The following is a 23826-nucleotide window of genomic DNA, read 5'->3' as shown; positions in this document are numbered from 1 at the left end:
CCTCAAGGGTCATTATGAGAATTAAATGAATTGATACCTATAAAGGACTTAGGGCCATGCATGTGTTAGGTGCCATTGGTGTCAGCTAAATATCTCTGGATACTTTCTGACCATCTCATGCCTGCCCCTACTCAAGCCTCAGGCCTGTCACAGGCCCCTACTGCTTTGCCTCCCCTCCCACCCTCCATGCCCAGCCCACAGGGCCTTCACAGCCAGCTCAACTTCCAGAGCACTTTGACGGGAAATTCTTAGAGCATGAAATTTCCTTTCCGGGAGAGCAATGGGAAGACTGAAACCCCACCCAGAAAAGTTCTCCTTGCAGCCTGGAGCTGAGGCTGTCCTCAGAACCCTCTGAGCCAGACTGGGGACAAGGGGAAGATTCCAACCCAGACGGGGCAGGTGCGGGTGCCGTCCTGCTTGTCCACTTGGCACTGCCCCCACCCCCACCCACAAGATATCCTTCCCCTGATCATCTCACTGCCCCCTCTGCCCTCCCTCGCTCCATCGCTGCCCGTGACCAGAGAACCACACCTCCCCCACCCTGCCGTACACACACCTGTCACCCCACGCATCCCACTCAGAAGGCGCCGTCAGTGTCCACGGCAGAGGTCTCACTCTCCCAGCACCTCTAGCACAGCTGCAGAATACCCTGGTCACCACCCCGGGTGCCCCCACCTGGCTCAGTCAGGAAGGAGGGGGTCTGTGTTCTGAAGGCTGAACCCCATGTGTGAACCTCCACATGGACCACACAGACAGAACCTCATCCCTGGTCTCTGGGGCTGTGGACCCAAGAGCTGGATAGGCCTTAACCATCAATACTCTTAGAACCAACCACCGGCCCCCCCAGGCCAGACCCTCATCAACCTCACACAGCACAGGCCAGAGCTGGGGCGCAGCTGAGAGGGGCATTCTCACAACAGCACCTACCTGTCACATGAAATCTACCGAGCCTCCCAGCAAAGCTGGTCCTAATGCTTTGCCATTTTACACATGAGGAAACTGAGGCTAGGAAAGGGCTATGTCTTCCATGATCACCACGGGTGGAGTCAAGACACAGACCTGGGTCTCACTCTAGAGAACTCCTTGCAGACCTGGTGCTGGCAAAAGTCCTCAAGAAGCACACTCCCCTGGCTTGAGAATCCCCAAAGAAAAGGAGAAGAATAGGGGGCAGCCAAGACCACAAGTAGTGTGGACAATTCCAGCCTGGGAGAGAGAATTTGGGGGCTGAGCACCCAGGGGGCCCCCACCCCCCAGCCTCCTTCCCACATCAGCCGCCATGACCTCAGGCTTTCCGTAAACACACAAAGAACAGAACAGTCCGACCCAACTTGACACAATGGGGGCCACTATCATGAGGCCCCCAAGGATCCAGGCAGAGCAGAGAGTAAGCAGAGCTTGTCTGAGCTGCGATCCCCGACCCATCTCCTGGGCTGCGCCCAGGAGAAGGGGCCCTGGCTATAGCTGAGGCCCAGCCCTGCCCATCTTCGTGGTGGGGGAGGGGGCAATGGGCAAGCAACCCACAGCTCACTTTCTCCCTCCGGGCCTGAGTCACTTCCTCCGCCAACCGTGTACAGCCACGAGTCACTCCAGTGCAGGCTCCTGGAAAACCCATTTCCTCTGAGGATGAAGGTGGAAGTTGAGTGGACAGGACATGGGCGGCTCTGGAGTTAACCCTTCCCAGGCAGGCGCCTCTCCAGGAAGGCGCCCGGACCTGGTCCCCCACTCCTTTCCTTCTCCTTCCCTTTACACACACTGTGGACCACAAAAGCATCCAGCCCACCTCCAGAATGTCCCTTTGCCTGCAATGCCTTCCCTATCCCTGTGATAATTCAACTTCTAAGAGTCACTTAAGACACACACTCCTCTTGAAGCTTTACCTAACTTCCCATTTCCCATCAGAAGTAACTTCCAAATCCTGGGGTTGGAGGGGCACCATAGCCTACATTCAATCCTATATGCCTGCCTCCATTGTCACAAGGTGTCACAAACCTGCCTGTGGGTCAGAACCTCGCAGGGAGTTGACTAAAATGCATTTTCATGGGCTCCACGCACTTAGGGTAGGATGCAGCAGGTCTGGAGTGGAACTGGGGAGCTGGTTTTAACAAGCGTCCCGTTAATTTACACTCTGCAGGCCTGGGAATGACTGGGTTACAAGCCTGGAATAACACCCGTAGCCCTGCATTACAGAGACAGGCAGAGAGGGGTGGGATCTGGCCCAGGATCACTCAACTGGGACATGGCACAGCCTGGACTAGGGACCAGGGCAGCCTGTGTCCCATGGAGCCTCTTCTCAACCCCGTGATGAGGACATGTTGTGCTGCCTGTGGTTCACCTAGCTCTTAGTAGGGTTCAGGAACCTGGCAGAGGCCTCCCAAAGCACAGCTGGCAGAAGGAGGGTGTGGGTGGTGAGAAGGGAGCCACGGAGACAGGGATCCCCAGTGGGTGTTTTAGTATGAGTCCGGTCTTGCCCTCCTGGGGGCAGAGGGAGAGGACCCAGCTCAGCTTTCCTGCTCCAGCCCCCGTCATCAGCTGCTCTCCAGTGGGGGGTGGGGGGCAACATCAAGCTGCTGGTGACTCCCTTTGAGTCCTGGGCACAGGGCCTTAGGAAGGAAGGGCTTGGCCCAGGAGAGGGACAGGAAGAGGGGTGAGTGAGGGTGACAATGACCTTGACAGTGTAAGCCTGTGTGAGTGTGAACATGGGTGCGTGTGCGTGCGCGCGCGTGTGTGTGTGTGTGTGTGTGTGTGTGTGTGCAGGGAAGCAGAGAGGAGAAAGACAGAAGACTGGGACTGGGGACAGGCTGGCTCTGAAGAGGAGGAAGAGAGAAGCTGATCAGACAGGCCCCACAGGCCAGCTGGGGAAGGCACGCTAGAACCTCTCACAGGTGTTTCCTCTATGGGGGGCATGGTGAGGGGCTGAGAGGACCCTCCACCAGCAGTTTCCCAACTATTTTATAAAAGTCAGTCTTACTTAGAAATACCACAGACCCAGCAAGTCAAAGGAGGTGCCCCTGTCAGCCTCGGGTGGGACCCAGGGCCGCACCCCACTCCCAGCCCACAGCTCCTGGGAGCACAGCTTGAAAACACTGAGCTACTCTTTCTTCCCTCTGTTCCCACTCACAAATGGGGTGACAGTCCCAAGCTAGGTGACCATATAGAGCTCCCCCCAGGAAGGGTGACTTGGCATCACTGGGGGAAGCAGAGTGACTTCAGGTTTCAGGAATTTTTCTACAATAAAGGAGAATAAAAACTAAGAAAGCAGCCTGTCCCCAGAGACTGCCAAGACCTGTGCACTCACTGCCCAGGGGTGAGTTTCACATTCTTGCACCAGACCGGCTGGAGGGCCGCCCCTGCCAGCATGGCCTCACCTCCCCACAGCTTCTGGTCCAGCCAGGTCCTTGGGCCACAACTCCCTCTGCATGCCCAGACGGGCCCTGGCCCTGCGGGAGACGAGGAAGGGGAGAAGTGGGATGCGAGAGCCAGTTACACAGAGCCGCCCACCCTGCAGCCTGCTTTCTCTGGAACCGAAGTGTTTGCTGAAGAGGCCTCGGTGAGGCCAACGTCTAGTCACCCAACCAGAGAGGAGCCTGGGCTTGAGTGTTCCCACCTCCAAGCCTTTGCACACACTGGGACACCAACCTCACGACATGTCTGTGAAGGTCCCAAAGCCCTGGGCCTCCGGCCTCCACACCCCAGCCACACAGTCCCTGACAGAACACCAGAGGGTGATGCGAGTGCACAGGGGTCTCTCTGGCACGGGGAAAAGGACCCTGAAATCCCAGGAGAGGAGGGGAAGTCAGCTGCCATTGAGCAAGTGCTCGCTTCGTGCCTGGCATCTGTCAAAGCACTTCCACAAATTATCGCTCAATCTTCACCCTAACTCTGTGAAGCAAATGCTATTATATCCCTACTTGAAAGATAAGGAAAGTCAAGTCCAAAGAGATTGAATGCTGCCCAAGATCTCATAGCAAGACAGCAGCCAAGACAGGACTCCCGTCAACCTTCAAGCCCACATTTTAGGCCACTGTGGTCTCTGGAGCCCCTTCCCTTCTCCGGGACTGTCACCCTGACTTTCCCATGAGGTAAACTCATCAGAGCACTTTCTAAGAAGGACTACTTCCCAAGTTAGAGAAATACTGCAGGCCTTACATGGTCTTGTGTTAATTAGCACATCAAAGGCTCTGATAAGTCCCGTAGCAAGAAAAGCCACAGAGCTTGGTTGGCTTTAGTTTCCCAGCAGTGTGGTAGTGCATCTTTCTGTGCACGGACCTCAGGTATCAACACGAAAATAAAGTCTCAGAAATCTTGACACTACACAGATATGAAGGCTGTCAGCATCCGCTCTTCCCGCCTCCAGCCCCCTCCTCTCTGAGCTGTCCCAGAGGCCATTAGCTCGCACAAGATGGGCTCCAAGAGCCATTTAGGCTCTGATGATCCCTAGGGCAACTCATCATCATCCTTGACACTTCCAGGCAAGAGGTCCCCGGGGAGCCTGGGGTGTACTCGGCCCCATCCCACCTCCCTTCGACCAGCAGCACCAGCTCTTAGGGAAAGGGCACTGCCAGCCCTGTCCCCAGGTTGGCCATTCCATTAAAGTCAACCACAGCCAGCTGGGCCCTTGGCCTTGCCTCAAGCAGCTGAGACACTTAGAATGTTGGAATTGAGAAGGAGGAAAAGAGAGAAAGGAAAAGAAAGAGAGAGAGAATATGAGGATACAAGAGCTTTTAGGAGCTGAGGATCAAAGCCTCTTAGAATTTTGGAGCAGACTGAAGAGACTCAGACCCTAAGGAGGGAGGAGGGATTTGGGGGGTCTCAGATCTGACCCAGTCTGGCGTGGCGCTCGGGCACAGGGTTTTTCACAAGCAGTGCAGGGACTGAGTGCCAGTCTTGGTTAGCTCCACGCTCCTGGGCCAGTCTGCAACCCTCGGCCAAGTCTCCCCCAGCCCTTTCCTCGTGAAGCTGCTGAGGCTGGACTCCAGGGCCCCAGGGCACACCCCAGTCAGCACCCCTGGGAAATGCCCACTCCCCGAGCAGGGGGGCTGGAGTCAGACACACGAGGTCCAGAACTAGCTCTGCAGCTAACTGTCTCTGGGGCCTTTAGGCTAGTCTGTCCCCTGTCTGGGCCTTTGTTTCCTCTTCTGTTGAATGGGTAACTATGATTCCTGCCCGCCCCCGCATTCTCCATAGCCCAGGGCCTTCAAAGCCTTACAGAAAGGCAGGGCTGACCTCTCAGCTGGCAGCAGGGGCAGAGGGTGCTGGACCGTGTCTCCCTGTCCCTCCTGGCCAGACTCCTGTCTCTGTCAGACCGCAGGCAGACCTCAGCTGTCTGGCTGAAGTTCCCCTTCCCCAATTGTGCTTCTACATTGTCAAAGGCCAGGCCCATAGGGTCAGCCCAGTTACCTCCCTGCTTGCTTTCTGGGGGCTGCAGTTCAGCAGCCCTGGGCCTGGCAGAGTGCCTGTCTTTGGAGTAGAGAACCCTAGTGTTCCCAAGGTCAGCCACCAGCCCTCCCTTTCTTTTCTCCTCCTCCGCGTCCCTGATCCCTGGCTGAGGGGCAGACAAGGCCCACAGCCAGGTGTCCTCCCCCACAAGGGCTGAATGCCTGGGCCAGGCTAGGGCTCAAGTCCCAGAACACTGTGCCTGGAGCCCGCTCCGGGAACGGCAGACCAGGATCTCATCGCAGCTCACTGTGCACACAGCACAGCCTCACCAGGTCCTCCGCCGCTGTTTGCACACCCATGGGCAGGGGTCTCGTTACCTCCAGTCCCACAGCTAACATTAATTAAGCTCTGTGAAAATGCAAGACTTGATTCCAAGCTCTTACACAAGCTGACACACTTAATTCTCCCCTAACCTTATGAGACACGTACTATTATGCTCATTTAGCAAATAAGGAAACTGAGGCCCTCGAAGGTCCAGTTACCTGCCCGAGATCATCCAGCTAGCAAGAGGTGGAGACTAGAGCCCACCCGAGAGCCCACCCGAGAGCCCACCCGAGAGCCCACCCGAGAGCCCAGCTCCAGAACTCTTCCCCTTCATTTTGCTGCCCTTTTCCCTTGACCTGACTGTAAAGAGCTTCTCTTTAAAATTCACAGTAAAAGATGCTTCAAAAAATGTGTTTCCTTGGGGTTAGCTGAAGACCCCCCACCCAGGGCCCTGGTCCTGGGGGCTGTGAGAACCGCCCATGTGACCCCATCCCAGCTCCACTCCTACACCCTCAATCATCCACAGGCCGGGGCCCCTACCTACCAATACTCCTCAGAGGCTTGTCTTTGAGCGTGGGGTGCAGCCCAGAGATCAAAACTGATTTTTAGATGGAGTATGACTGAAGGGAGGGGTGCGGGGTGTGAGGACCTCACCCCAACCACTTCCTCGCTGTTCTTGATGCTAGTTGACCAGTTCCCCTTACAGTAGTGTCATGACTCCCTCAGGAGCCTCGGTGCCACCCAGCCCTAGCCCCTCCCCACTTACCAGCTACATTCTCCGTGTTGAGGAGAAGGGGGAGGAGGGAAATGGTGGGGAGGGATGGAGGAAAGAGGAGTAAGATAGAGGGGGGAGAAAGGGAAAAGGGGAGAGGGAACAGGGATGGGGAAGGATGAAAGGGAGTGGAGGAAAGAGGGGAAGAGAAAGGAGAAGGGGAAGGAGGAGGGAAAGGGGGGATGGAGGAAAGAGGAGAAGGGAGAGAGAAAGATGGAGGGGGAGGAGGGAAAGGGTGAAGAAGGGAAAAGGAAGAAAGGATGGGATGGGGTGGGGGGAAGGAGAGGGGAGTGAGAGGGATGGAGGGAGAAGGGGAGGAAGGATGCAGGGGAAGAACCCTACCTGGACTCCTCCGTGGCTTCAAGGGAACTATAAATACAGAAAGAGCGCGAATGAATGAGGGAAGGGTTAGCCTTGTTTGCAGGCTGCCGCCCACTGGGGTGCTGGGTCAGTTTCTCCCCAGATCAAGAGGCCAGAGGGGACTTTGGAGCCCAGCTACCTCAGCCCCTGCCCCCTCACCCTCACGGAGCTTCAAACAAAGGGGGCAGCCAAGGAAGATGTGCTTCAAGCTGCCAGCCCGCCAGCCAGCCAGCTCGGGAGAAGGGGCGCAGGTGACAACAGCCCCTGGCAACCGTTCCCCTGGCAACCGTTGGCAGCTTCAGGAACTACGTCACTGCTTGGCTCCAACCCAGCATAGCACAGACCCCGAACTTGTCCAGTACCCTAGTCCCCCAACTCAATGTTGGCCTGGCCAGTCTGGGAGCTGGCAGGAGGAAGGGCAGGATTTAGGACAGCAGGTTATGGGGAGCACTTGCCAGTCTAAGCTTGTCAACATTGACTTGGAATCCAAATCTTTTTAGAACCCAGTGGAGTCTACCCCTGTGACCAAAAATACCTATTGTCAGCTGCATTTGCCCCTAGAGGTTGCCAGCCTTGGCCTCAAGCCAGGCTGGACACCCCTCTAACCTATACCATTGACTGCCATGAGCACAAAATGTGCACCATACTTCCCTGGAAGCTTCTTAGGGGGCCACCTCCTCCAGGAAGCCTTCCCAGATTGCCACAGCCCATCAAGAATCTTCATTCTGAGTGAGTCCTGGGGCTGGGAATTTGCCCTGGTTTTCTCCAGAGCTCCCTGGGGCCCAAGAGTGGGTCAGACCCTGTTCTCCATATCCCAGTCCCGGGAGGGAGTGAAATGGAGGCTTAGCTTCTGAAACCCCTTCTGTGTACCAAGTACTACACTGGGCATTTTGGAGATCTACTTCCACTACTCTTCAAGGGTAGCCCTGTTGAACAGATGGGAAAACAGGGACTCAAGGAGGTAATGTGACTTGCTCAAGGCCATCTAACTGGTAAGGGAGGAATATGAAGTTGAAACCAAGATCTCCGAGACATGAAGACATCAAGCCCAAGTGTCCATCTGATGCTTGACTAATCCTGGCCCCCATCCAATGCACATCCAAATTTTATTTGATCACCTCCAGTGACAGAGAGCTCACTTCCTCCCCAGAGGGCACATCCCTTTGACCTCTAAAAAGTCCCATTGACTCAAAGGGAAAAGAACCTCAGAGCCATGGGGTGGCCTCCATGTGCCAGACACGGTACAGAAGAGGACTGGGGAGGGGAGATACCTCCCCCAAAGTCCTCCAAACCAGCAGCAGATCAGGAGACAGAGTGGGCTGCTCAGGGGACTAAGGGCCCAGGTTCTCAGCCAAGCAGCTACAAGCACTTTCCCAGAACAAGTGGGCAAACCCCTTGGCCATCACACTCCAAGGGGATAAGGGGCTTTGGGATGGTTTCTGGCAGAGACCATGGGAAAGACAGCAGGGGATTGGGGCCGTGGGGCTGGAGTGCCCACGCACCCCCATCTCCTCCCCCTCCAATGGAGCAGAGCCAGGAGGCGCTTCAGTCAGGAGGTGGCTATTGTCTTTCTGCCGGCCCAGAGCTATGTTCCATTCAGGCACTATTTTTGGCCCCCGGAGGAAGAGGAAAAGAAAGCAAAGAAAGGAGTTGCTGTTCTCGGAGGAACCTTGGCCTGGAAACAATTCCAGGGCCTGCAGGGCCAGAGAAGGCAGTCACTGTGGGATCCAAAGATCCTGAGCTTAAAAGGAGCTGGCAGGGGGCTGGGGTTCGAGGGAGCCAGAGGAGGGCACAAATGGGGCAGCCCTGGCCTTTTGCACACACTTGTTACCCACGAATAGCAGCGACATGCAGAGAAAGAGGCTCAGCATCCTGGGTCCCACCCACAGTCGCTAAGCACTTGTCACAATAAAAATACCTACAATAGCTCATAGCTCATTGCTGCCCAGAGCCAAGTCTCCGTCAGACTGACAATCCTCACTTCACAGTGCTGACCAGAGTGGAGGTGAGGGCCCAGATGACGAGGCTCCTGTTATATGTCAGATACCTGAGGCTCGCTGCTACCTGAGTAGCAGCACGACTGCCAGAATAACGAGCCTGTGACCCCAGCCCAGTCCCTGCACTTTCTGCCGACCCACCCTCCGGTGCATTCACCAACTCCATTGTGGTAGCCTTCTTTCTATCCTCAGCGGGCTTGACACGCAGGTCCAAGAGGCTCACAGCCCAGCAACAGGGGCCAGGTCTTCTCACACCTATACTCCCATCCTGCCTAGATAGCAATTACTGCACCTTCTGACTCTGGTTCCCCAAAACCAAGGTGGGGAACTCCCGGGCAGGCTGGCACCTGCTGCCAGTCCTCCGTGGTATGGCAGACACGGTCACGGACGTAGGATAAGTACAGCTTTCAGAAAACCACATGAGGATTCCTTCCGGCCCTGCCCACTGCAGCAGCTCTGAAAGGTGATGGCACAAGCAAGTGTGTGGAAGGGGGACGTGCCACATCATCAGGAGCACTCGTACCCAAGTGCAGGCCTATTGCATCTGGGGCAGCATCAGCTCCCTGATAATTTGGGAGGCGGTGTTCCCCCTTCCGGACTCCTCCCTCAGACTTTCCTGCCACACTCTGGTCCTGTTCCCGTGGGGCCCTCTCTCCCTTTCTGCCTCCCGTCCAGCTCTCTAAGCTATTAGCAGGCTAGTAGGAGCCCCTGGAGATGCAATCAGGTGACACTAATGGTGAAAGTCCAGGCGTGGTGACAGGCAAGGCTACAGAGAGTGTTTCTAAATGGAGGTACCACCTGCCCACAAACCTCACCTGATGCCGCTAGAATGAACTGTCAGGGACTTAATGTCTGGGAAGAATGTGGGAATTGGGTGGCTCTTTTCCCCATGGCCAGAAATGTTCAGGGCTGGAAGGGGCCATGAAGAACCCCGCATGATGCCCAAGTTTCTTCTACAGCTTCCCTGCCAAACTTAAATACCTGCAGGGACAGTGAACTCACTACCTCAACTGAGAACAGCATCTGTGGAGCCAAGGGGAAAGGTCAAGGCTCGAAGGCAGGAGATCCGGATTCAGGCCCCCAGTACCCCGACTGGCCTGGGCATCTCCAACCTGCTTCCTCTCCTGTGAAATAAGGAAGAATTTAAATCTCCGAGGACCAACAGAACCTGGCACTGCATGCGGGTCTTTACAGGCCGTGAAGCGGTATATACCAGTCAGGGGTGGGAAGCTGGGTTATGAGTTGCCTCAAGAGTTTGACACACGCTCAGCTGGTGACACAACCAGAGAAGCAGGGGGCAGAGGATGCCAGGCCAAGCATGACTCAGCTACCCCAGCCCGTCCCTAGGGTACATCCCTTACATTTGTCACCATCAAGGCAGGTGGGTCTGGGCAGTTGTGCCCCCGCCACAGGGTCAGAGACCCAGGCTGCCAGCCATGGAGCCACATCCTCAGGGCCAGAGTTGGCCAGGGACCCAGAAGGGGTCAGCTGACCGACGTAGCCCCCAAGGGTCAAGGGAACTCAGCCCAGCAGAGAAGTGGCCACAGAAAGCTGTCCCCACAAACCAGCCCAGCTTGAACTCAGGCCTCCCCTGCCGGCCCAGGACAGTGGCCCAGCCACTCAGGCCTTGGGCCTAAGGGAGCAGGAGGGAGCCCCAGACTTGGACAATAACTCAGGCCAGCAGATCAAGACCGTATTGGATGGGGAGTCCATGGGGCAGGCTCTCTGGTGCCTTTCCCAGTGACGTCCTGGGAGGACAGGGCCATTGCTCAGGGATACACTCCCTGTTGCTCTCCAGGAGGAGGGCTTGGGGGTGGCCCAGAACAACAGCAATGACAACGTCCCTTACGGATGGTGTGCCAGGCACTATACTTGGCACTTCGCCCTCTCAAAGGCATTATCATCCTCATTGTAAAAGTGACGAAAACAAGGCACAGAGAAGCTAATGCACCATTCCAAGTTCACACAGCTCATGGAATTGGGGCAGAACCAAGCAACCTCAGAGCTCCCCGCCTCATGCTGCCTCTCCCAAGGGGACAGCTGTGTTGGGCGATGGAGGAGCAAAGGTCCGGGAGAGCTGGGGAAGCCTCTACGGCCTAGGGGCCCCTACAGTGTGTGGATGTCTCCGTTCATCCCCACAGGGTCTCGTTTAGATTTTAGAGATTCAGGTCTCTTCATTCCCATTCTATAGCCTAAGTAATGAGGCTTAGAGAAATTAAGTTGCTTGCTCAAGGTCACTTTTCAAGGACTTAAATTTAGTTCTAACTGAACCACGGCAAAACCCTGAAGGCAAAACCTTCAGCTGAGGTTTAGGGAGGAACCTCTCGCAGGCAGACAGTGTGCTAAGTAAATATACACTTTGCAGCCACTTATTATCCCAAATTCCAGCAACAACCCTGCCAGGGTTGGCACTGTCATCTCTGTGTGTAGGTAAGGATGCTGCAGTCCAGGAGGTTGTGACCGTGGGCAGCAGGGTCCCCAAAGTCCGGGCTTTCCCTGGTGGGCCTACAAACGCAAGGCCAGGGTTTCTGGGAGGAAGAATGCAGAGCTCTGCCCGAGGACAGAAGGGAGGGGCCTGAGAGAGGCAGAGGCAGTGCTAGTCTCACTGTTGCTCGTTAGGAGTTCCATTAAGTGGCCCTGAGTCTGGGGAGCCCCACTGGAGCCATTAGCTACAAAACCTCCTGCCTTTTAGGGGCCCGAAGCTGGTCTGGCTCCGGGACAGTGGGCCCCCTCCCCTGGCCATCTCCCTCTAATGCAGAAGCCTGTCCACTCGTTCCTGGAAGCTCTGCCAGCTCCTCCGAGTCTCAGCTTTTATCTTTGCCTGCCTGGAACTGCCAAGCGCACCACAAACCGCCTGAGCCTGAGCCACTGCCAGCCCAGGAGCCTGACTCCCACCTCACTGCCCGCCCCTTGCCAAAGCACAAGTCAGGCTTGAGGGGGGTCCTCCTGGAGCCCAAGTGGCCCCAGCTCTCCCAGGGGAGAGACAGAAGTAAGTCCCCCGCAAAGTATTACAAGATATCCTTGGACCTCAGTGAACCCATCTGCCTAATGGGAAATCATGAGAAGACGAACATGCACACAGGCCAGGCCCTCTTCTAAACACTTGACTGCAATAACCCCTTGCTCCTCACAATGGCTCCCCTACCCCCACACGCCCCGCATGCAGACTATTGTTATCCACTTTTCCAGATGAGGAAACTGAGGCAGGCGCCCAAGTTCACACAATCAGAGAGGAACAAAGTCCGGGCTCCCCGCAGGCCAGGGCACTCGCTGTCTCTGGGGGTCCTAGAGGATTTGGGCAGCCTCACGGATGGCGTTGGAGACAAGGGCACCCAGCACAGAACCTGGCCTGCTGAGGAGCCCTGTCCCCACTGAGGGGACAGGAAAGCTTGGTGGACAAGAGCGCAGACTCCGGAGCCCCAGACATGAGAGGTCACTCACAGGGACGCCTCCTGCACCTCGGTGTCCTCGCCTCTCAGGGGGCTCAGCGTGAACACCTGCCTCACAGGAATACAGGCGCATGCAGAGCGCGGAGCCCAGCCCGGCTGGTGTGAGGGCAGGGAAGGTCCTGGATTGTTCTAGTCCAGGCCAAGCCACCAGGGAACAGGGAGAGTTCAGGGCTTGAGCCTAGGAGGTGCCTCAGCCCACCTGCGCCAGGGCAGGCTGCTACTGAGCAGGGGTCAGAAAATGTGTCCCAAGCTCCTCCCCACAACAATGTCCCCTCTCCCCAGCAGCCCAGGCCTGACCCCACAATCTGCAGGGCCCCCAGAGGGCCTCAGGAACCCCTGATGGGGTGCCAGGACCAGACAGGCAGAGGGCAAGCCAGCGGAGGCTGAGCCCAGCCAGGGCCCTGTTTGAGAGACCCCTTTGTGCCAGCTCTGCCCTGCCCCCCACTTGCCATCTGCCTGCTTCCTGGGGTCCTAGTCTCCCCAGCTGCCAGGTTTGCTTACGTGATGTCCCATCTGCTGTGAGTCAGAAGGCAGGGTCCACAGGGCCACCCTGGGTTGGGGTGCTGAGCCTGCTCGAGCTCTGGTTCGGTAGGGAGGGGTGGCACTGGGTTTTGGGGCTGTGTTGCCATATTTCCCCCACTCTACCACCTGCACCCCTGACTCTTCACCGTGCTATGTAGAAGCTCACCCACATCTCTGAAAGGGCACAGCTCCCACCACCCACGCACTCCCCTCCACGCATGAGCCTTGTGCCCTACAGCTCGGACCTGGGGCAGCCAGACCAGCCCCACACCACGAACCCTACCCCCATTTCTGCTGGGGTCACAGCCTGGCCACTGGCTCCAGTGCTGCCCAAGAGCTCCCACCATCCCTTCTCCCACAAAGCAGATTAGAACCTGCCAGCCTGTCACTCCAGGCCCCATAAAACGACCTGTGCCAGTGCTATCACCTGCCCCATTCCCTCAGGCTCTCACCATTCTCAAACCTTTTCCCACACAGTTTCCTCTGCCAGGACCTCCGCACCCGCTACCCCATCCTCATACATACATTTCAAACTCTCCTCTCCCTCTTCACCAGTCCCCAAGCCCAGACTAGATGTCTTCTGCTGAGCTTCCCAGTCCCAGGTCAAAAACTTCTCTTCGCCTCTACCAGCCAGCTTATGTCACTCCTCAGCTTCAGGTCCTAACTGTCTTGTTTGTGTCCTTGACAAGATGGGGGTGCCCCAGCCAGGCTGACGCGCCCCTGCCCGGGGCCCCAGAGCCAACCTGTCACTCAGGCCCCAGGACCACGGAGTCAGGGTGGTTATCATTACACCCACAAACCCACTTTTTATCTGAAACAGCTAAGACCCAGAGAGAGGGGCAAGTAAGGTGGCCACAGTGCTGCTGTGACCAAGGCAGGTCTGGATCTCAGATCCCTGGAGTCCCTGCAGCAAAGCGGGATCAGGTCTAGCCCCAAGAGCTAGTCTCACCCCTAGACTCCCAGCCCATCTCCGGCGGGGACCCTGGCCAACTTAGCAGCCTGCGGCTCTCACTGACCGAAGTTACTTCTTCCCACTCAACCTGCACCCCCAAGGAACCAACCCTCTGCCCACAGGAAGGGAGATAGGGGTTTTGGCTCTGGGTCTGGATGACCCACGGGCTCTAAGATACCTTCTTTGTCTCATTCACTGATATGTGTCCCCCATCCTTAGGACAGTACCAGGCACACAGTCGGCACTTGATAAACGTTTATACGTATAACTTCCTTGGCCCTCTGGAGCCACAAAGGCTATTCCTACCCACCCCACCTCCCCAGGCCAGAGCTTCTCCAAGCAAAGGGGGAGTGCGGTGGTGGGGAGGGGGCAGGATGAGAGGGGCCCTGCTTGGACTTATGTCCCCCCAACGCTCCTTAGTAAAATGATCACCAGCTCCCTCCCATGGGGCTCTGGGAGACCCCCAACTCAGCCCCACAGGAAGGAGGCTGGTTGGGGAGGAGGGGAAGACAGAAACTATCAGTCCCCCCCACACACCCCCCCAGTGGAACAAGGTGGGCACTGCGGCAGCCCCCAGGTAGGAAGACCTTCTCAGTGCCAAGCAGACAGAAGCCCTGAGGTCTGGTGGTTAGCAGGCAGGGCGCTCCCCAGCCCTCAGCCTCTGCTCCCCCATCTATCTGCCCCTGGTTCCCAAGACATTCTGTCACCCCAGGTCCCCCGGCCCCATGTTCAGTCCCCCCAGCGGAGACCATCTCCTCTCAAAGGTGACCTGTGGATAAAGAGAGTGAGTCCCTCCGGACTCAAACCCAGGGCAGCTGCAAGAGAAGCTGCTCTCAAAAGCCCCCTGCAACAAACAGCCTCTCCTCCCTGAGGCTCTCCATCTCCAGACTTGTTATGTGACCTCAGGTAAGCCACCTGCCCTCTCAGAGCCTTGGTTTCCCCATCTGTACAGGACTGAACAGTAATCCCACAGCCCAGGGAGCAGACCCGAGCTCACTGTGCCCAGTGACTATCCCACTCAGCCTCAGTTTCCCCAGCTAACAAATGACTAGTGGTTTTGAGAGGTTTTGTCCTCTTGGACCTCATCCCCTTCCCAGGCATCTCCCTGACACTACCCCTAACTCTAGAGACTCCCTACAGCAATGAGACACCAAGGCTTCCCAATTCCCTGGTCTACCACCCCACCCTCTGCCACACACCCACCCATCCCTCTTCCCTCCTTGATCTGGTACCTGGTGCCAGGCGGAGGGTCCCTCGGAGGGCCAGGCAGCTGAACCACCTTTCCAGATCCACCTCCAAGGTTTAACCTGCCGGCGTGGTCCGGCTGCCGAGGGAGCTGGCGTGTGTGTGTGGCCAGCTCCCAACCCCTCTCCTGCGCAGGGAAGGGCAGGCAGCCAGTGTGGAGCCAGGGGGAGGGGCTGGGGTGTGTTTGGTGGGGGGCCGCCCCCCTCCTGCCCCAGATGAACTCCTCCCTCCTCCCTAGCTCTGCTGGGGATGACGAGACCATACGTGAGTCACTGATTTCTCAGAGGGAGGCTGGGAGGGGGCAGGGCTGAGAGCTGAGGCAGCGACCCTGGGGGATGCCCATGACTCAGCACGGGGCAAGGGGGCACCTCAGGCTCGTTCCCCACACCAGCCAGGCAGACAGGTGCCAGACTTCACAGATAGACGCCAGACAGGAGATAACTCTGCGATTCGCCCTCCATCTGCCGCATCTCCCAGGGCTCTGTTCCCCAAAGTTCCCACAGAGACCACGGTTGCTACAGCAACAGTCCGCTTTGATGCTGCCCCCACCCCCAGGCCCAGGCGACAACTGCCCCTTCCTGATGGAGAGTCCAGCCTCCTTGGCAGCAGACAGGAGCTGCGTGCTGACTGGCAGAGCGGAAAGCACAGAAGGCTCTCCAGGGGGAGGGGGGTGTCCAGTGCCTGGCAGGCGGCCAGCCAGTCCACACACAGCTGGCCACCTGAACGTAAGTCCTCCCAGCAAAGGGAGTGTGTGCTCAATGCCCCCCACGCACATACAGTTTTAACATTCCAAGACTCAAGTTCTAGATTCTGAGACGCCAGGGGCTTCTGGAAATGGACTCCTTTAGTCGGTCTGCTGGCCCAAAGGGGAAACTGAAGCCCAGGTGAAGACCCATTCCTGGTGGCTCCAAAAAGTCACAGAGAAATTTGGAAATGGATCGATGCCCCCATGCCCTTTCTGGTCACTGGCCTCTGTCAGCAGCTTGCTCCCACTGCGGGGTTCTGGGAGTCAGGGGCTCAGGACCTCCCTGTCTTCCCTCATCCCTACAACGTGGATAAATGATTGCCAAGTCACAGGGGCTGCCAGGATTTCACAACATAATGAGGGTAAGTGATGATACCGTGTTTCGACCGAAAATAAGACCTAGCGGGACAATCAGCTCTAATGGGTTTTTTGGAGCAAAAATTAACATAAGACCTGGTCTGATTTTACTATAATATAAGACCCGGTCTTATTAATTCTTGCTCCAAAAGACGCATTAGAGCGGACTGTCCAGCTAGGTCTTATGTTCGGGGAAACACAGTAGCATCAACAATAACAGTAATAACAACGGGTGATGATCACACTTACTGTCCGTTTACTACATTCCAGACTCTTCCTTCACCCACTGCCATCGCACAGGGCAGTGGTGAGGGGGAAATGGCACTTGATGAGATCTCAAGAAATATGCCCTATGAATGTGGCGATGAGGAAGGAGGAGAACAAGGCAGAGAAATGAAGCTCAGAGAAGGGAATTAACTTGCCTAAGGTCACACAGCTAGAAGTGATGGAGTTGGGCAGGAGCCCGGGAGGCCTGGCTCCACACTGGCTCTCCTAACCACTCACGAATTCAGCTTCCCTAGACCTCCGGAGCGAGGCCTGGACACAGCAAGTGCTCAGGGCACTGTAGGTCCCTTCTCTAAAAGAGGGGGCCTAGAAAAGTCACCTGAAGCAGCATGAATGGAAGCTTTTGTAGGCAGCCTAAGAGGCCGGGATTTGCTACAGGTGAAGGATACCCCTCACCTGCCTGCATACATCAAACTGCAGGGAATAAGAAGAGCAATAAAGCTACCCGGTGGGGTGCGGGGTAGCCCCCAGGTCAGAGCTTCCAGAAAGCAGCACTGTGCTCTCCAAGCGGTCAGCCCTGCTGTCCAGACTGTGGCTGAAGCTTGGGGCGGCCGGCTGCTCCCTCCCAGGGCCGCAGTAGGCACCCCTTATTACCACGGCAGAGGGGCCAGCCCACACTGGGAGCCAGGAAACAAGGGAGCAAAAGTTATTCAGCAAAGTATGGGAGTCCCTTACATGCCATGTCCCCAGGCAGGTCACCACCTCTAAGCCTGTCTCCCCAAGGTCTGCCCAGGGCTGGGCCACCTGCTAGCTGTGGTAGCGCAACTGTTCCCCGGGGTTCAGGCCAGCAGTGAAGCACTGCCCTCGCCCTCTCCATCCACACACACCACAAAGGGTGCTGGCCAGCAGGGCACAGATGGAGAGTTGGAGGCGCCACTCTGCACATGGCAGGTCCTGGCGAGCTGGATGCCCAAGCGAGGAATACAGAAACCCGGAGCCAGCTGCCACTCTGGCCGCATAGGAAAGGCCTTATGGGACGGCCTGGCCAGGACAGAAGTTGGCTTGCTAAGCTCTGGCTGCCCTTTCACTATTGGGCTTCTCAGAGACCTACTATGTTCTGGGCATTGTGCCAGGCTGTAGGGCAGGGCTGGGGAGCAGGCCCAGCTCCGAGTTTAGCTTACATTGGGGTGATATCAGTGAGTCAGTTATTGGCACTATAGAGCTTTCAGAGGGCTCTGGAAGTCAAAGGAGAGAATCCAAATAAATTATTATTAATCACAATACTGCCTATCATTAGCACTACGAACAGGACTGAGAACAGCTGCTGTGTCCGTCGGGTTCACGGAGTAAGACATTCTGCTGTACGTGGGTCGTTCTCGTTTCATCCTCCCAACCCTGTGGGCAGGGCTCCCCTGGGATGTTAGAGATACAAAGGCACACAGCCAAGGCCACACAGTGGGTCTGTGGCTGGGCCTCCTATATGCACCTACTAGGTGCCAGGTCCTTCAAGTTTCTTCATATTTATCACCCCCTCTGGTTCTTACAACAGTCACTGTCCCTACGTCACAGAAGACGGACAGGGGCACAGAGAGGGTAAGGGGCTTGCCCACACCTTTCCGGGGTAGAGCCAGGGTTTGAACTGAGTGTGTTGGCCCCAGAGCCCTGGCTGGGTCTTGAAGGAGGGGTTTCGATAAACAGACCAGCGGGAAGGGCATTCCAGGTGGAGGGGACAGCATCAACAGAGGTGGAGAGGTGGGACAGGGGAGCCATTCTTGGAAGGAAGTGGGATCGAATTTGGGGAGTAGGGGAAGATTCCGGAAGACTTTCAAAACATGGAGTTTGCTTTCGATGGGGTTTCGTCCAGAGCACTTTCGTCCGAAGCCAGGGAAGGTGTTTGGTGGAGAGGGGTGTGGCCCACGGACCTGCATGGCCCAAGAGCTTGTTGGAAATACAGGATCTCAGGTGTGCCCCAGACCTGCTGAATCTGAACATGTATTTGAACAAGATGCCCAGGTGATTCCAGCATTGGTGAGAACAGGAGAAGCCCTAATCTAGATTGCAGGGGCTTATATCTGCAATGGTGGGGTGGGACAGGTGGAGGGTCCAGCCAGGGCACTGGAGAAGATAGAAGCAGAAGGAGGGGTTGGGAGGAAACTTTGGACTGGAGTAGGACTAGGATCTCCACCCCAAATATGCAGGTGAGGGGAAAAGATGTCAGAAAGCTCCCTGAAGCATGGGGGGCACAGGATGGGGTGCAGATCTGGGAAGCAGGGAAGAGGATGCCCTTAGGCACAGTGAAATGGGGGTGCTCCTGTGACATGTGGGGGAACCTTTCAACAGAGAGTAGAAACACACTGCTGGGGCTCAGGGGTGAAGGGCTGGGGTCTCCCAAGCCCAGAGAAGGTCGTGAGATTGCTGGCTGGTGACAGTGGCCAGAGACAGAGCAGGGGGTGCAGAAAGGCTTTTATTTTAAAGGATGGAGGTGAGGGGGCCATGCTGCTGCTGAGAGGTTAGAAGCCCAGACTCTGAATTCAGGCCAGCTGGCTTCTACTCCTGGCTCTGCCAGCTAGGTGACTCAGGCGGCATCCCTCTAGCCACCTACCTTCTCTCCTGTCAAGTTGGGACAATAATAGCACCACCAACAACACTGTGTTTCCATGAAAAGTCTTTTGGAGCAAAAATTAATATAAGACCCGGTCTTATATTATATAAGACCTGGCATTATATGATATTATATGATATTAAATGATATTATATGATATTATATTATATTAAAGACCGGGTCTTATAGTAAAATAAGACCTGGTCTTACATTAATTTTTGCTCCACAAGATGCATTAGAGCTGATGGTCCGGCTAGGTCTTCTTTTCGGGGAAACACAGTAATAAACGAGGCCACGTATGTAAAGCTCACAGCCGCGGCAGCGATGAGCACTCTTGATGTAGCTGTGAAGGTTTTACTGTTCAGAGAAGCCTGTAAAGGAGACAGAGGTGGGGCTGCCAGGGAGGTGGGAGGAGATCTGGGAGAATGTATGGACCCCAGGACAGGGATAAGAGAACGGGAAATCCATGGTTCCCACTGGGACAGAGGCCTGAGCAAGTGGGAGGATACAGCTTTGTTCCTGGAGGGCTCACCCTTCTCCGTCTCTAAGCCTCCAGCCAGGGCGGTGTGAGCCAGGCTTACAAACTACGTGGAGCTGTGCCACCTGTAGGAAGGGTCACTCACAGGCACCACTGCCTCTTGGAGGTGAGTTTTTATTGGACAAGAGCAGCTCAAGTCCAGGCTTCTCTCCTTGTGAGCTGAGTGGCCTTGTAAATCATTGAGCACCATACCTGGCATACAGTAGGTGCTCAACAAATGTTGGCCAGTATCATTATGATTATCATAAAGTCAACACAAAGCCCAGCACTCTACATTTTGCAAAGCCCTTCATGTCCAAGATCTCTTCTACAAAACAATGATGATTGTTCCCATTTAACAGAGATGGAAACTGAGGCTCAGAGAGAAACTTTCCAAAGCTTCACAGCACATCAGCAGCAGAATCAGCACTCGAACCCAGGTCCTGGGATCCATACCACGTCTTTTGGGATCCATACCACATCTTTTCAGCCAATGCTCCCAGTCACCTCCCTATTCATTCCCGTGGGAAAGCCTAAGCCACAGGCACCGGGTTTGCGCGTTGGGAGGGGTGGGGGTGGGGATGGGCACCCACAGCCCCATGATAACACCATCCCCTGTCTCACCCGCCCTAGGGCGATGGGGGATGGCGTTGCCCATATGACTCAGCCACAGTCACAAAGGGAGCTGTGTGCCCTGTGTCCTAGGCCTGCCTCCCCCACCCGCCGCGCATCCCCCGGCTGGAGAAGAAGAAGGGAGCCTGACATATCCAAGACGTAGGCATAACGACAGGAATTGTAGGTCATTAAAATGGGACACGTTTAATGGAGAGTCAAGCCCAGGCTTGGAGCACAAGAGGTTGATGCAGCTCCAATGATGGAATGAAAGGCCAGGCAAACAGGAGGGTAGAGACTGCCCAGGTGCAAGCCTGTTTTCTGAGACCTTATATGGAGCTCCCAGGATAGACTCAACCCCATTGGCTCCCCTTGGAGATGGGGCCCAGGCAGAGGCCCCACTCACATTTACCTGGATCAGGTTTCAAAAGCACTGGGGCTTGTGCTCAGGAAAAAGACACTCCCTGATGCCAGCTGTGTTCCTGTGTCCACACCTATCCCCAGCACAGACCTCTCCCTATCCCTCCCCCTGAACACTTCAGACCCAGATTGAGCACTGACCCTGTGCAAAGCAAATGACTTGCATTTTCTCCTACACCTTGCCGAGGAAGCATTGCCCCATTTGCTGGAGGAGGAGACTGAGGCTCAGAGAGGGAGCAAGGCCAGCCCAAGGTCACACAGGATTTGAGCCAGGATCTGACTTCAAGGCTGATTGCTTCCCCAGGACCTCTTTCCTGATTCTAGTGGCATCTTGACCACTTGCCAACAAGAGGTGACCTTGGGCCCGGCCCAGACAGGCAGGCAGACAGACATCACCCCACCACGGTCACCCTGTTTTTGTCCTGCTGGGAAGGAGGCTCTATAGGATACAGGCCCTTAGAGAGAGTTCTGACTAGCTGGGCCTCCAAGTGCCACCCCTGCTGACCTCCCCAGGAGGCAGGCATGCCTGGGTGCCCAGCTGCCTGAAATAGAAGGTAGACAGGGCAGCCGCCCCCACTTCCTAGGCATGACGGAATGTCTGACCTCAGGCCAGCCCCCCACATGCATTTAGCATGGGGGTTGGGTCCAGCCAGAACAGACCTGGAAGGTCATTGCAGCCACACTCCTACCTCCCAGGCTTCCGAAGGCCTGAGCCAGGGGCAAGGACGGGCCACCAAAGATGGGCCACAAGCCTCTCCCCACTCCCATTCCCATGCTGGCCAACCTGGGCTTCTCCTGCCGTGAGAAGCAGGTGAAGGGCTGTGCAGCCAGAGGCCTGGGTTCCTCAGGTGAGACCCTGGCCATCTGTGCATGTCAGACCCCCCTTGGCAGCTCAGGGGATTAGAGCCAGGTGGACTAGGTGGTGCTTTCCCACTCAGCCTCTGGAGCCAGAAGTGCACTTGGGGAGTGACAGCTGGCAGGACTGCTCTTCCCGAGGGGACACCTGGTGCCCTGCTCGGGCCTGGGGGAGACCCAGTGGTTGGGTGGCTCCAAACTGCCCCACCTAGACTCCTCTCAGCATTGCCCCAAAGCCCTTAAAATAGCACAGCATAAGACCTGGCATCAAATTGTCCAGATCCCAGCTGCCTGTGCCTCAGTATCCAAAGGTATAAAAGGGAGACAGCCAGGCTGAGGTGCTGCCACTATCTTAAGCTCCCTTTTAAATGCAAATCTCCCCAACGCAGGAAGCAGAAGAGGCTTCTAACTCCATAGGAGCCTCCCTTCCTGAACAACAGGGCCCAGACAGACCATCCCACCGGCTGCTGGTGTCTCCACAGTTGTGACCCTTCTGTCAGTGGCTCCCTCAGCCCTGGCCTGTAAGGTTTGGGGGGCAGCTGCTCAGATGCCCAAGACTTGAGCCAGGTGTCTGGTTGAGCAGTGAAGCATTGTCACTCCCATGCCAAGGGAGGTCAACAAGGCCCAGAGAGGTTTAGTGACTACACACAGGCAGCACAGCGGCGTGCAGAGGTGGCAGGATTTGCTTCATCTTGAGGGTGACAATGTGCTATCCCACTTGATTGCCATGGAGTCCCCAGGGCCTAGGATCTTGACTTTGACCCCCCCATATGCGCCAGTCCTACTCCCCCACACACACCCATTGGTGCCCAGTCAAGAACTGTATTAAGGTGTGGGCTGCAGAAGACCCACCTCAGGAGTCATAAAGAGGGTGCCTCAGTTTCCTCACCTCAAAACTAGGGCTTCCACCACTTCTCTTTTGGTAAATAAAGAGCTGGAGTTGGGAGTACTTTGCGTAAAACCCATAGAGCGCCCAGCCTCACCCTGGGAGACACCCCTCAATGCCACCCAGGAGCGCTGCCTTCTGCATGTCTCTCCCAGCAGCCAGGGCGCCCCCGGGGTCTCCTGCTAAGTGCTGGGGCGCAGGTGGTTCAGGAGGCGTAATGGAGCAAGGATGACAGTTACTTATTAGCAGGGAGGCCTAATTAACAGAGGAAACGTGGGGGGTACCCATTTTACTGCGCATATACCCCCAGGGAGCCAGGTTGTGGGAGCAGAGCTGGTCGGGTGCCAGGGCCCCCAAACTCCAGCCACCCACCTCTGTCTGGCTGACATGGGGAGCCAGGAGACTGGGTTTGCAGGGGTGGGAGCGGTGTAGGGAGGCTGGGGTTGGGGGTACGACCGCTCCAGTCTCTGTTTTCAGACACTGCCCCTGCCCACCCCCCTAGTGGTAAATGCGGAATCAGCCCAGAGAAGGAAGGCCTTGCCCAGGTCCCACAGGAGACACTGGCAGGTCCAGGCCTTTTCCTCCGTGACGGCTGCCCCGTCCTGGGGTGGCCTCATCACAGAGGCCTGGCCCAGACACAGCTAGCGACCAGTCGGGAAGCAGTTCGACTTTCACCTCTTGTCACTCTCAGCCAAGGCAGGGAGGGCTGTGCTGCTGGGTGAGGGGGCCGGGGAAGGCGGAAGAGTCCTGGGCTTGGCCCACGGTCCCTTCCACTGAGCTCAGCAGGGGAGACTGCCTTCTTCCTCCTTGTCAAAAGTCAACAACCCAGGCCAACCTGCTCCCAAACCGGTTTACCATGGGCTCCCAGCAGGAAACAGGCGCTGAGCACTGGGGGACAAAGCAGGCAGAGGCACTCGTGCAGGCCTCCTGCCTCCCCATCCAAGCACCAGGGGGCACAGCCTCAGCCTGGCCCTCACCTGTCTGCAGTCTCCTCATCTGGGCACTAAGAGCACACCCCAAACCCTGCCAGCTTCCCTCTGCCAAGATGATCACATCAGCATGCCCAGCCCACACTCGGAGCAGCAAGGGGTAACCCCAGGAGATTCGGGGGCCCCCAGATCAGCCTAGCGCCCTGAGCAGGCTAAGGGCCAGGCCTCTCACATGGCTTCAGGGCATTGAACTAGACCTGTGGGCCAGGCTGGGAAGTCGCACCTTGCTGACCTTTCCCACCCCGTCTCCCACCCTGAGCAGTTTCTTACCTCCGTGTTCAGGCAGGCCCCTGGCTGGACTCTGCAGAAGCTGCCTCCTCCCTTTCCACCTCCTCCCCTTCCACCGCCTCCCAGAGCTCACGGGCACCCAGTCTGAGCTTGTCTGGACAGGTGTCTCCAGGTGAGGCTCCGCCTGCCCGTCTTGCCCCATTTCCGGCTGGCCCCACAGCCGCCTCCCTCTCTCGTTCCTAGGTTTCCCTACAGGAGCTGACCGGGCTCCTTGGGTGCTGAGTGCTCCCCACCCCTTGCCTCAGCCCTCCATGGTTTTTGGCACCTCTACCCAGGGACACATGGGCTGTGGGCCTATGCAAGGCCCCTAGATCAGCCTGGGGGAGTCATTGA

General features: G+C 56.6%; 1 protein-coding gene across 7 annotated transcripts in view; it reads right to left on the bottom strand.

Annotated features, from left to right (window-relative positions):
* The window catches only part of ADGRG1 (adhesion G protein-coupled receptor G1), a 39510-nt gene extending 15936 nt beyond the window's left edge, over nt 1–23574 (bottom strand). The window contains exons 1-2 of one of the 7 annotated variants that reach the window (XM_033128336.1): nt 14985–15217; nt 6815–6841 (exon numbers count right to left, since the gene is read on the bottom strand). The gene's annotated coding sequence lies outside the window, so the exon portion shown is untranslated. Of the gene's footprint in view, nt 1–927; nt 950–3365; nt 3389–6244; nt 6266–6814; nt 6842–13325; nt 13348–14984; nt 15218–23475 lie in introns of those variants that run through there. The other 6 variants (XM_033128338.1, XM_033128335.1, XM_033128341.1 and 3 more) reach the window with 6 other exon arrangements.
* Between the last annotated feature and the right edge of the window lie 252 nt (nt 23575–23826).

This window comes from Rhinolophus ferrumequinum, chromosome 15, assembly GCF_004115265.2.
Source record: "Rhinolophus ferrumequinum isolate MPI-CBG mRhiFer1 chromosome 15, mRhiFer1_v1.p, whole genome shotgun sequence".
NCBI classification, from domain to species: domain Eukaryota; kingdom Metazoa; phylum Chordata; class Mammalia; order Chiroptera; family Rhinolophidae; genus Rhinolophus; species Rhinolophus ferrumequinum.
Note: the sequence above shows the minus strand (reverse complement) of the source record. Positions and strands in the feature narration are given on the sequence as shown.